General features: G+C 48.0%; 2 long non-coding RNA genes across 3 annotated transcripts in view; both read right to left on the bottom strand.

Annotated features, from left to right (window-relative positions):
- Window positions 1-192, bottom strand: part of LOC111743954 — a 3,547-nt gene extending 3,355 nt beyond the window's left edge. Inside the window, exon 1 of the long non-coding RNA XR_002781951.1 lies at window positions 93-192. This is a non-coding gene — a long non-coding RNA (uncharacterized LOC111743954). The remainder of the gene's footprint in view (window positions 1-92) is intronic.
- A 1,996-nt stretch (window positions 193-2,188) lies between these two features.
- The window catches only part of LOC111743953, a 12,290-nt gene continuing 2,262 nt past the window's right edge, over window positions 2,189-12,216 (bottom strand). For both annotated transcript variants that reach the window (XR_002781949.1, XR_002781950.1), the window contains exons 2-4: window positions 8,163-8,308; window positions 3,286-3,380; window positions 2,189-2,275 (exon numbers count right to left, since the gene is read on the bottom strand). This is a non-coding gene — a long non-coding RNA (uncharacterized LOC111743953). The remainder of the gene's footprint in view (window positions 2,276-3,285; window positions 3,381-8,162; window positions 8,309-12,216) is intronic.

Here is a 12,216-nt window from a genome sequence, read left to right as displayed (position 1 = left end):
TCTTCTCCTTTGGAGCAAATATACTGCCATTTTCACTCTCGGTCATGTCATTAGGGGGAGGTGGGACCTGAGTCTGCCTTTGGGACACATACCTGGCTGTAGCCTTGGCCCCCAGGTGAGAAGGTCAGCAGTCCGGTATCCAATGTCCGAAGAGGTGTGACAAATTCAACTCTACTCAGCATAGATCAACATCCAGAACAGAACACAAGACCGTAGCTGGGGACAGAGTGACAAGGTACATTGGAATCGGGAAGTGTCAAGTGAAGGCCAGGAGTCAGGGCTCCAGCCAAGCAAAATGGGGTTAGAGCAGGACTCCAGCACCTGAGATACCATGAGAGCTGGTCCTTCCATCAGCTGGTAAGTTTTCAGTACTGCCACATGACCAGTAGCTGAGGAAGGCTAGGACTTGGAGGACCTTAAATCGCCCTTGGCATTGAGGGCAGCAGGCTTACATCCTGGGAGGAAAGGCAGTGGCTCCACTGCCGGCCTTGTTCACATGAAGCCAGGGCCTTGGCAGGATCCGCCAGGTAGGGCAAGGCCTCTGGAAATGGCAGTGACGCATCTCAGCCCAGGGACCTGGCCTTCCCTTCCAAGCCCTGTCACTGGCTATGCACACTGCCCTTTACCTGGTTATTGAAATCTCCCTCTGGGAAACTGAGCATTGCAGAGGAAAAGCCTAGTCACATCTGTTTGATGGGGAAAGAAATTCCTCAGGCAGGAATCTTCTAAAAGCCACTCTTGGTGGTGTGGATTATGCAGGCCTTTCCACCCTCAGACAAAGACACCAGCCCTAGCTCCCAATGTCTGCTGCTCTCGCTCAACTCCAGTGCTCTGGCTCCTCAGCAAATGGTCACCTTGCCGATGATCCCAGCGAAAACAGAGCTCTCCCACTCTACTGCTGGTTCTTTAAAACCCACTCATATTTTTTTTTTCATCCTAATTCTAGGGCATTTCCAAAACTCAGACAGACTTTTCCATATCGGTTACTTTTGACTATGTTTTCCATTTGGCCCATTCCAAAAGGGAAAACTCAAAGCCCACGAGTCCCCATGGACATTAGGATTTGGGTTCTAGGCTGCTCTCTGTGGAGGCCGATGCTGCTGTTGTGTTACTTTTGTGCACGTTAAAATTTTTTAAATCATAACAAAGGTTGGCTTCTGTAGTTACGCATGCTGAGGCCTCACAATGCTTGCTGTCGTAGAGGGGCTGATTACCTAACTCCATTTATCAAAGTGTCACTTCTCTGACAGGCCCTAATAAATATCCTGCCAGAGACCCCGCACCTGGCAGCCGTGCCACTCGGCAACACGCCGCTAACCTAATTTGCTAATTGCTGCTTTCCCCATTAATTTTAGTCCTGTCTTGTTTGGTGTTGACATGGAGGAAAAAGAAATAGGGTGGAAAAAACAGGCAAGAAAGGAAATATCTCGGGGTCCCCCAGCATCCAGCCCGCCCTCCCATTCCTTCACACAACCACTCACTCACACTCACACCTAAATTCTAACTTTCTTCCCCTTTCTTTTTCTCATCATGGCTGGAGGAGTTGAAACATTTAAAGGTATAGGGTCAGATTTTCCAAATCAAAAATCAAGGCAAGTGCCTAATAATGGGATAGACGGTTTGACAATGGGGCAACCTTAGAAATAAAGACAAGGGATGAATGGTTACTATATCTAAAGCCATTCTAATCAGTATGGTTGTTATTCGTAGAGAAAAGATCTAATAGGGCATCAAGGGGTTAACAAGTCCAGACCATCAGTCCTTGAATATGGCCACGCCCACTGCCCTTCAGGCCCAGTTCTTCATTCCAGCCCCTCCCTATGTCACAAGGGAACTCTGTCTCCCTTTTAGTGTCTTTCTGAGCAATGATGTTCAAGATAATGGCAGGATAATGCCTAGGACAGAACTTCCTAGCCAGGTCTGACTCTCCAGGCCACCTGGACTTGCCACACATCTATTCCTTCAGCTCTTCAACTCCTGCCAAAAGACTACAATGATGGAGAGGTTCGTTGTGGGTTATTTGATTATAGATCATCGCAGATGAGCCCAGTGGGTTCAAAGGCCTAGTGGAAAGACAAAGGCAAGAATGGAAAAGACTCCAGCCATGAGCAAGAAGGACATAAGATACACTCTCTTTTCTGAGAGGAACAGAGGTCCCCCTCTAAAAAAGAGGGATGGCTGTCTCACTCACCAACGGTGTGAAAATGACCTCCTTCTCCACCTTGGTACGTGTGAGCCTTGGCATTTGGCTGGTGACCTGACCTCCAGGAAGTACCTGTTAGAGCCAGTGGTAGAAATTGTGCTTAGATGCAAGGCTACAGGTCGAGTGAATAACCCAGCCTTCTGGGTTCTTACTTCTACGAGAGTGTGCTTTCTGAGAGTTCATGTCTAGCTCCAGCCTGGATAGAGCATCTAATTCATTGTCCCCATATCACAGCACAGACTATGTATCCTCTCCAAGAAATGAGGTTTGACTGAGAGAGGAAATGGAGCAGAGGGGAGGCGGAAACTAGGAAGAGGCCGCAAAGTGTAAGTCAGCAAGTCCTTCGTTCCTGGGCTCCATGACCAGGTTATCACTGATGGTGGAGGATGAAGTTTAGGTGGTCATACACACTATTGGCAGAAGACTAAGGACAATGTCCACCTATGCAGGAGTGTGTGTGTGTGTGTGTGTGTGTGTGTGTGTGTGTGTGATCACACACATGGGCACATTCCAGCCTCAGAGTATCCACATACATGTTCAACCATGTGCACAAAACTGCACTGCAGACATATGTGTTGATGAACAACGCTAATGTGACCATGTCCCAGAATATCTCTGACCAAGCATGCCCATGTGATTGTCTAGCTACATAAAGACAAGTGTGCCTGGACAGAGAAATGAAGACACATATCTTTGTATTCTTAGGCAGGGCTGTGATAGCAGACATTAGATCTGGACAAAAACTTTGATGAATGTTTTCCACATTCCCATTCTCAGTCCCAGAGCAACTGAGGCTGCATTAGGACTGAGATCGTGTGCTTAGAATACCCCATCCTTCTTCGTATACCTAGAAAACTTTTATTCCTACTCCAAAGCCCAAGTCATTTATCCCTTTCCTCCCCATTTTGTCTCCATTGGAATGTCCATCACAGGGCCTCTGTTTTATAATAATTTCCACAACATGTTTCAGTTATCTGTGTCCATACAATTCTGCCTTACTGGTCTGTGACATCTCCAGGTCAGAGTGTGTGAGCCTGTGTCTTATTCTTTCTGTACCACAACATCCGGTTCCTGATACTCACAGGTAAAACAAACTTTTGCAGAATGAGTTCTTGAACACTGGCTGTCATACCCAGGGCTGGGCACTAGGATGACACATCCTTGAATCAGATGTCAGCTACAGTGCAAAACAAAGACAATTGGATACTTTTAATTCTACTAAGTCAGTGACAGCAAGAAAAGAGGTAGATATATCTGGGCTTGCTTGATAAAAGCAGTTGCTAAAAACCCCGTAGGGTCTCCAAAGATGCCAACAGGTGAATATTTAGAAGTCATCTCCTTTCCCTTCATGACAGTCTAAAATGGGGAGGGTATGGAAAGCCGTTTCTTCAAATGCCAGATAGTAAATAATTTTGGCTTTGAAGGCTACACGATCTCTTCTCCTCAACTCTGCCATTTCAAGGCAGTCATAGACAATACATAAATAGATTGATGTGGCTGCAGTCCAGTAAAACTCGATCGTCTGCCAACCTCTGGTCTAGAATTCTAAAGTAGAGAGAAGAGAGTGTCAGCCCCACACCAGTGACAGCAGTGGCCTCTTGTTATCAAAAGAGCCTAACCCATCAGCACATCTGGGAAGCACATAACCCGACTCCACCCCTATATTCAACAACATGCCAGAGCAGAGACCTGCTGGAGGTTGAGGACTGGGTTGTCGTGTGTCGTTGCAAAGGCTGCGCACTGCACAAAGCCAGGAAGTGCCATTCACATAGACCGTGATGTGAACCGTGCCCTCCTTGAGTTGGTCAAATTCCTTGAGCGTCAGCCCTGCCCGAGGGTTACCAAGGAGCCCCAGGTGTGTGAGGAAAATTCACTGGCTAGCGGTGCACATGCACTATTGGCTGCTACTTCACTAGTACAGATACTTGATGGACAAGGGTAGCTCCCTCAAGATATGGACTGTGAGCCATTGCTTTTTTGAAAACAGTTCAACGGGGGCTTTTACATTGCATAGATAGTTTGAGGATGAGGGAAGCCAGGACTAGAGGGTCCCAGGAGGGTGTGGATCAGGGACTGTGGGGACTATGGGGGCTAAGGAAAAGCTGTTCCTGTTAAAGCTTAGAGGGCATATGACTTGGGGACTGAAGTTTGCCTGGCCCCAATGTGCCTCTGTTGTGAGCCTCCCACTCTTGGCCCCTGGTTACTCGGGACCCAGAGGTCAACAGAGGCCTCTGGAAGTATCCAACCCTTCACCCTGCCTAAAGAGCTTGGAGATGGTTTGTAGAGGAGGTGGAATGCCCACCTGCATCCTCACAGGCTACAGGGCCCAACCCCTTTGAGCCAGCACAGGAACCACTCCAGAACTCATCCTGCCCCAAAAGGTTCCTGAGCCGGCCGCAGCTGGCCCCAGATCTCTCCCAGGATAAGCCTGCCGTCTCGATCTCAGCCATTAAACTCCACCTAGCTTCTTTCCAATAGCTACAGTTGAACAAAATATTGCCCTGTTCCTGGTTACGTTAAAAGGGCCTAGTAAAGAATAATGGCAAAGATGCTCACAGCCAAAAGCTGCTCTTGATGGCCCTTTAAGCGTGATTTACAGCAGACATTTAGCAGTGTCCCTGGAACGTTTGCTGGCACCGATCGGTGGGAAGGATGTGCGTGGCGCCTCCCTGGGCCAGCAGGCAGGAACATCCTTCATTCTAGGCAGCTCTGCCTGCCCCCTGCACAGTGCCGGCTCCCTCATGGTCCCGCTCAAGTCCATTAGGCCCCTGACTGGGCTGCTTTCTAGTGATCCAGCTGTCAGGTGCCTTAGGACAAGGCCAGCTAAAACCTGTCCTGACACCATGGCTGGGAGGCCTGAAGATATGCTGGGATCTGAGAAACTGAAGCAGGGACAGGGGTAGAAGTATAAAAGGTAATGTATGTGTGCGTGGGAGGGGAGGGTCCCTGGAGAACAGAGGGCCCTATTAATTCGTTCATTCAATACATATTTATTGAGCCCTTACTATGTGCCAGGCAAATTTGATAGAGACGTGCACAAAAATAGTATGTTTGCTCCCAGCCCTAATGAAATTTATTAACTAGAGGGGAAGAGAAATGTTAAGCTATCAATAACAATAAAATACGGTAAAGAGAGCTCAAGGTGATAGCAAATATGTCCAGCCTTGGGGCCATCCCTGAGTATGTGGGGTTTTCCTAAGACATAAACTTGTGCTATTCGAGTTGATAATGCTAGCCACATGTAGCTATTGAGTGCTTGAAGTATGGCTCTTGCAAGTTGAAATGAGCTTCAAGTGTAAAATGCATGCTGAATTTCAAGGACTTCGAAATACAAAAGAAAGAATGCAAAATACCTGATTTGTAATTTTAGATCGATTACATGAAATGATAAGATTTAGGGTATATTGGGTTAAGTAAAATGTATTATCAAAAATTAATGTCGCTGTTTCTTTTTACTTTTTATAATATGGACAGAAGAACATTTAGAAGTAAAGCATGATCTAAGTAATGAATAGGGATTAGCCAAGTGAGGGGAATTAGGGTACAAACCAGAAACCGAAAGTTTGATTATAAAATCCACCCCGTTTAAAGTCTGGATCCAACAAATAAGCTGTCCTCCAGCAGAGAAACCGAGGCAGAAGCCCCTCTGCTGACTTACACAAGCACATTTATTTCCCGAATACAAAGAACATCTAAAACAAAATGTCAGATTGGTTTTATTTCATATGCCACCTCCAACAGCTTGGTAGTAACTGACTAAGGCACTGTGTTAAGGATTCGGAGGTACTGATTATGAAGGAGTAGTGTCTGCCATGGAAGCATGTTTGGCTTGGTATTTGCCATTTGATCTAGGTTTAGATCAAATCCCATAGTCACCTGCAAGACAGTGTCCAAAGCAGACCCATATCTTGGAATTTAATTTACAGACTCAGCAGCCCAGGGGAGTCTGTAGGGAATTCACTTGACAGCAAAGAGACACCATGACGTATCTTCAAAAAATATATCAGGATCTCAGACTGTATGAAGAGAGGTTACAGGGAGAGAATCCTGCTGCTCCATGCCAAGCAGACCACACCTAGACTACACACTTTCGAAGGACATAACCATCATCGAATAATTCAGAAAAAATACAACCAACTCAGAGAGAGGTCGCAGAATGCCGTTATGTTAAAGTCAATAAAATGAATTGGGAGCTAAACCTGAAGACCCATTCTCTTCACTGTAGAATCAGCCTTGATTAGTTCAACAAACATTTAGTAAGCACCTACTCTGTGGCAGGCACCATGCCAAGCTCTGAACCTACAAAAGTGAACGCGGGGTATCTTTCATCGGCCCGTCCTTATCCACTTGCTCCCTTCTTCACCCTGCTCTGCACCAACAGACTCCCCTCCCCTATAGCTTCTAGTTGGGTTCAGCCAATAGGTCAGAAGGTAGGAGGAAAGGGAGGTCATGGTATTTGCCAAGTTGCTTTAGGTTGGCTCCACTCAAGACCCCAGCTCCTGCCTGGTAGCCTTCTCCTCGCTGCTCCCTAAGTTCCAGCACTACTCACTTCCTGTGCCCTTCAGTCACTAGGTTGGTAACAGGTTCCTAATGCTGCTAGCCCTGAGGTGCTACACCATCCCCTTAATGATTCCCTTCCTAAACCTGTCCACGCCCTTACAAACAGCCCCTTTATTGAAGTCAAACTATGGGATTCGAGGATGACATCTATTTCTTGCAGGAATGAAACAGGTTTGATCTCCACCCTGGTGGAGGAAAGACAGGTGATAAACAGGGAAACTAATTGTGGTAAGTTTCATAAAAATAACAGCTTGGTACAGTAAGCATCAGGGGGTGGGGGTACCAAATATTTTAAGGTGGTCAGAAAAGCTCCTGAGAAGGTGGCATTTAAGCCTATTCAAATTATATGGCATCTGAAGGATACGAATTACCTGAATGAAGAGCTGTTTTGATGTAATCTAGGACCAAGGAGGTAGGGGTGAATTTGGTCCTCATTTTGGCCCCCCAAAACTTCTCCAATAGGAAGTAAGCAGCCCGAGGAGATGGCGAGATCCCCCTCAGAGATGCTGTTGCAGAAACTAGACGGCTCCTTGGTGGTGGCAATGCCAGAACCAAGATTCGTCTCCTGGAGAACGGGTTGAAGCCAGCTTGTCCTGGTAGGATCTCCCCATCCCTCTCGTACCCAACCTGAATCTTGATACATTACCACACTCCTGCTGCCTCCATGGGTCAGGAGAACAGAGATATAAGTCCTAAATTGTGGGTGACAGAAAACAGGCAAAATTGCCTTGGAGGTACACCAGTTCCACAGACACGAGAGGAAGAAATGAATGCAAGCCCATGAGTAAAAAGGGGTTTTACCACACAATAACTGTCCACTGCACACCAGCAGCAGTCAGGTGTCTAGAATCTGCCCCAATGTCTAAGATTTAAGAGGAAGAACAGAAGAATTCTGCTTCTCTTGAAATAAGAAGAGGACTAAGGATTTTCTTCTTCTGAAGCTGGAATCTCAGGGATCCGTGGCTCTCAGCCCTGAACTCTCCTTCAAATCACCTAGAAGACTTTTTAGAAGTACTGTGCCCCACCCACCCTTAGAACTCTTGGTGTAATGCATCTGGAATCTAGGGTAGCCCAGATTGAAAACCATGGCCGAATGCAATTAAAAGGGTCAAAACCAATAAAGGGAAACACTAGGGCATCCCAAGGGGCCTTTGGAGTGAGGTCCAGCTTAGGGAACATTCTCTACGTTATTGTCAAACTTCAGAGTGAATCAGGATCATTTGGGTGCTTGAAACACAGATTTCTGGTCTCCACCCCACATGGGTCTAACTCTGTTCCTCTTAGATGGGGTCTAAGTAGACTGTGGAAAACAAACGGAATGGGGACAAGACTAGTTTGGAGAAAATGCTACTCAGAAAGTGCTAACACCAGGGAACACCTCTAACACTTAAACCCCTACCTGAGAGTTTTGGGGAAGAAGGAACGGCCACAGGCATGGTTGGGCAGGTATCACCCCGGAATCTTTGGATTCGGAAAACAAAACTGTATGGCTAGAGCGGGCATGGCTAGATTAAGGAGAAGCTCGAGAACCGGAACGATTGATTCCTGGTGGGTAGAAAAGAGAGACGGGGAGCGTTAGAGTTTTGGAGGTGGAGAATGAAGAGTTCGGAGTGAAGATGCGAGGTCAAGGGGAGGAGGACGTGAAAAGTCATGCTTTTACTTCACTGAGGTCGTGTGTAGAAGGGGAGGGAGAAAGGGTGGACTTTGCTCCTTGAAACTCAGAATCAACTCTGAGCACTTACATTCATCAGTGCTCGGAATACGGAGCAGGAGTCGGGTGGGGGTTTTCTTCAACTTCATAGGCGTATAACTGACAAAAGTGTAAGATATTTAAGTGCACATCGTGGTGATTCGATACACACGGTCACTGTGAAATGATTCTCACCACCCATCACCTCATTAGTGAGACCATGCAAGTTCTACTCTCTTAGCAAATTTCAGTGCTATAATACAGTGTGATCGACTACCGTCGCCATGTTTTATATTAGATCCTTGGACCTTATTTATCTTATAAATGAAAGTTTCTACCTTTTACCAACCTCTCCCTCTTTTCTCCTCCCCTCGAAAGTAGCAGGAGTTTTAAAAGCATGTCAGAGATATGTTGGGGAGAATCACTACTCTTCGGTCTTGGCGGGAACCCCAGGACCATGGCCTCCCGTGCCAGGCTGTGCTTCCTCCCACTCTCCAGGCCCTGCCCTGAGTTCCTGCTCCACTGGTTTGACACCCACCAAGCATCTTCAGGAAACATGGCATGAGAAGGAAACTGTGGGTTCCATTCCTGCTGCATCCACCCAGTGTGGAGAAGAGAGCCCTTGATTGGCCTAGGCCTTTCCCGTCACTCAGCCAGGCTTCTGGACAAACTTCAGTGCCTTCTGCCATGCCGGCCATCCCTGAGCAGTGGTCCTCAAACTGCACTGTACCTTAGGATGACCTGTGAAGCTTTGAAAACTGCCTCTGCCTGGCCCCATCCCACATCAAGTATTTCAGCATCTCATGGGACCCTGCATTGAAGTTTTTAAAGCTCCTTGAGTGATTCTAGCGTGCCAAGTTTTGAGACCACTATCTCAAACTGTCCAGCCACCTCCCTTTCGTGGGCCCTGGGAGGACAGAGCTGCCAGCAACTTGCTCGGAGTCGAGTCAGCTCTGCGAGGTGGTGTCCGAGCTGGAGACAGGCAGCCAGCCTGCCAGCTGCTCGCCCTCCAAACCCCAACCCCTGCCGGGCTCAGCACAGAGCCATGCCAGGCCTGCTCCCCAAGGCGCCAGGTCCTCCAACTAAAAACAGGCGGCCGGAGTTCAGGGCCCGCTGGCGTTCTCTCGGCAAGCACCTTTTGTTCCAGGCTCAGAGCTGTTAATTAAAGAGCCATGATTAATGAGGAAGCGCTCCTGGTCCCCATCTAGGATGAGAGGTCCTGGGGATGCTGACTTTGCTGGAGGATTCTACAGTCAGATTCCAACTGGAGCTATTTATAGTTCGGGCTCCAGTAGGGTTGGGAGGAAGGTGCCCCTCCTCCCCCTCCTGGTCTTCTCTCCTTCCCTCCTCCCACCAGCACACCATGATGGAACATAGAGGTGGAAATATTTATTGGGGAAGAATTTTTTAAAGGAATAAACCTTAGCACGGATGCATTCGTATTATTTCATCCAAACACTCATTCCCTTGACTTGTATTTACTGAATGCCTACTAAGCGCTGGACTCCAGGCCAGCCGATCCCGTTGTAGCTCTGATTAAGAACAGCGTGTCCCCTGCTCTAGTGGAGCTGTCACTCAAGGGGAGAAGTCCTTCCCAGGGAGGTCCACAAGTACGTGGACAATTGTCAACAGAGGCCAGTGCTCTGCAGGAGTGGCCCGTGGCTCTGTGTGAAAAAGGATTCAATGACCTTGGCCACAGTGCTGACCAGGAGATCACTACCATTCTCACTTCTAATGAGGAAACAGGCTCGGACATGCTCAACGAGTCCAGGTCCCACAAACAGTTCGTAGTAGGGTCCAGGTTCAAAGTCAGGTACGGCTCCCCAAATTTATTTCCTCTTCCTCCCAGGCACATGGCTGGATGGCATTTCTCGGTCTCCCTGAGGTTACGCATAGCTGTGTGATTGAGAATGAAAGGAAGGATGTGCACACTGGAACGTCAAACCCCCCATGCGCTGTTCTCCAGGCTCTGGCTGATGAAATCCAGGCTGACCTTGGAAACCACGTGCAGGCACAGAGTCTCCATCGACCTGGATCTGCAAATGGCTTCGAGGAGCAGACCCGCTCCCGAGCCTCCCACCCAGGGGACTTTATGTGAGCAGATAATAAACTTATTTGTTCTGAGCCCCTGAGATGTCAGGGTACACTGTTACAGCAGCTAGCATTGCCTAAACTGATATAGCAGACCTCCCTGCTCCAAATACTGTGTCTACTGCCCCCTAGAGAGTGTTAGTGACTCCCCAAAACATTTAATGAAAGGCATCAAAATCACTGGAGGTGAAGGGGGAGGAGGCTCAATGTCCTTCACTGTCAGGCCTGTCTCACAGGGGACTGCAAATCAGCCCTGAAACCACCCCTGGCCCTGGTCCTCTCCCTCTTTCCTCTTGCAGCTGGGACCAAAGTGGCCCATCCTGCCCTGGCCGGGAACAGAGGGCCCAGAGGGTGGGAGAGCAGAAGAGGTGTCTTCCTGGACTAGATCAGAGTCGTGGCATGAGTTTTCCCATGGAGGCAATGCATGGCACTATGGTGGGTCAGCCTGGAGGGGACAGAGCCTGGGAAGTAGAGGGACACATCCTGGGGATGCCGTGGGGTGGGGGTGACCCAGCTACAGTTCCTTCCTCTGTAAAGTGGTAACATGAAAGAGCTGCTGGGCTGCCGGATCGGTCAACTCCCAAATCACTTTATGTCCAGACTTCTCAATATTCAAGCAAATAAATTGTCCTTGTTGTTGAAGAGAATTCAAACTGAATATTTTTAACTGGTCACAAAAAGCATTCTGACTCATCTATAAGACAAAACACATAAGGTCTCTGTGATTCTACTTCCTCAGCTGTAAAATGGAAACATCACTCTTTTTTATCGATGAAGATGTCTGCTATGGGGACCATCATAATAGTCGGCCCACCTTACCAGATTTCTGCGAGAATTTCACGAGCTTGCATTTTAAAGAGCTATCCCCATTCGATGGCAGTTTGCAAAGCTACTTCTCTCCCAACAGAGCTCTCAGTGTCCGCAGAGTGTCTTTTATTTTACTCATTTTTTTGTAGATACCAAACTCTGTTTCTGTGAAATGATACTCGAAAGCCTTCCCTTTCACATCATGGCTGAGAGCCTGGACTCAGAGTCACATTGCCTGGGTTCAAACCCAGCACACAGGGCAGTGTGGCCTGCAGGAGGCCCCAGTTCCCTTCCCCGTAACACGGACTCGGTGGTTCCTGGGTCATTCGGTGGTTCCTGGGTCATATGGTGGTGAGGGTTGGAAAAGATGAGGCATGTATTGCTTTCGGCACAGTGCCTGGCACACAGCGAACTCTTGAAAAATGGTGCCTGTCACACAGGCTGTCACACACAGCCATGTTGACCCCCCACCAGGGCACCTAGCCAACACGGTGCCAAGTACAGCTGGAGGCCACCTGGGCTCCACACCCCCAGCCATGTTCCTTGGCTCAGAAGAAGAGCCTCTTTCTCATTGGCCACCCAAAAGGGACACTTTAAATCACCTATTTGCCTTGATGTGGTGACTTTTTCTAATGCCCACAAAGGTACTATGTGGGCTACCATTAGCCTTGATTATTACTATTGTCATTATTATTACTCCTCCTATTATAAGTTAGTTAATTCACTGGAGGTGTCCCTTACAGTCCAGAAAACAGAGGCCAGTGTTTCGATAACTGCTTTGCCTGACCAGAAGCATTTCTCTAGTAGATTAGGACAGCCCAAAAAATTATTTGGGTCAAGGCCCCTCCAGCCCTCTACAGGGAGG

Source organism: Pteropus vampyrus, unplaced genomic scaffold (genome assembly GCF_000151845.1).
Source record: "Pteropus vampyrus isolate Shadow unplaced genomic scaffold, Pvam_2.0 Scaffold125, whole genome shotgun sequence".
Classification (NCBI taxonomy): domain Eukaryota; kingdom Metazoa; phylum Chordata; class Mammalia; order Chiroptera; family Pteropodidae; genus Pteropus; species Pteropus vampyrus.
The sequence above is the reverse complement of the archived record's forward strand: the minus strand, read 5'-3'. Positions and strand labels throughout refer to the sequence as shown.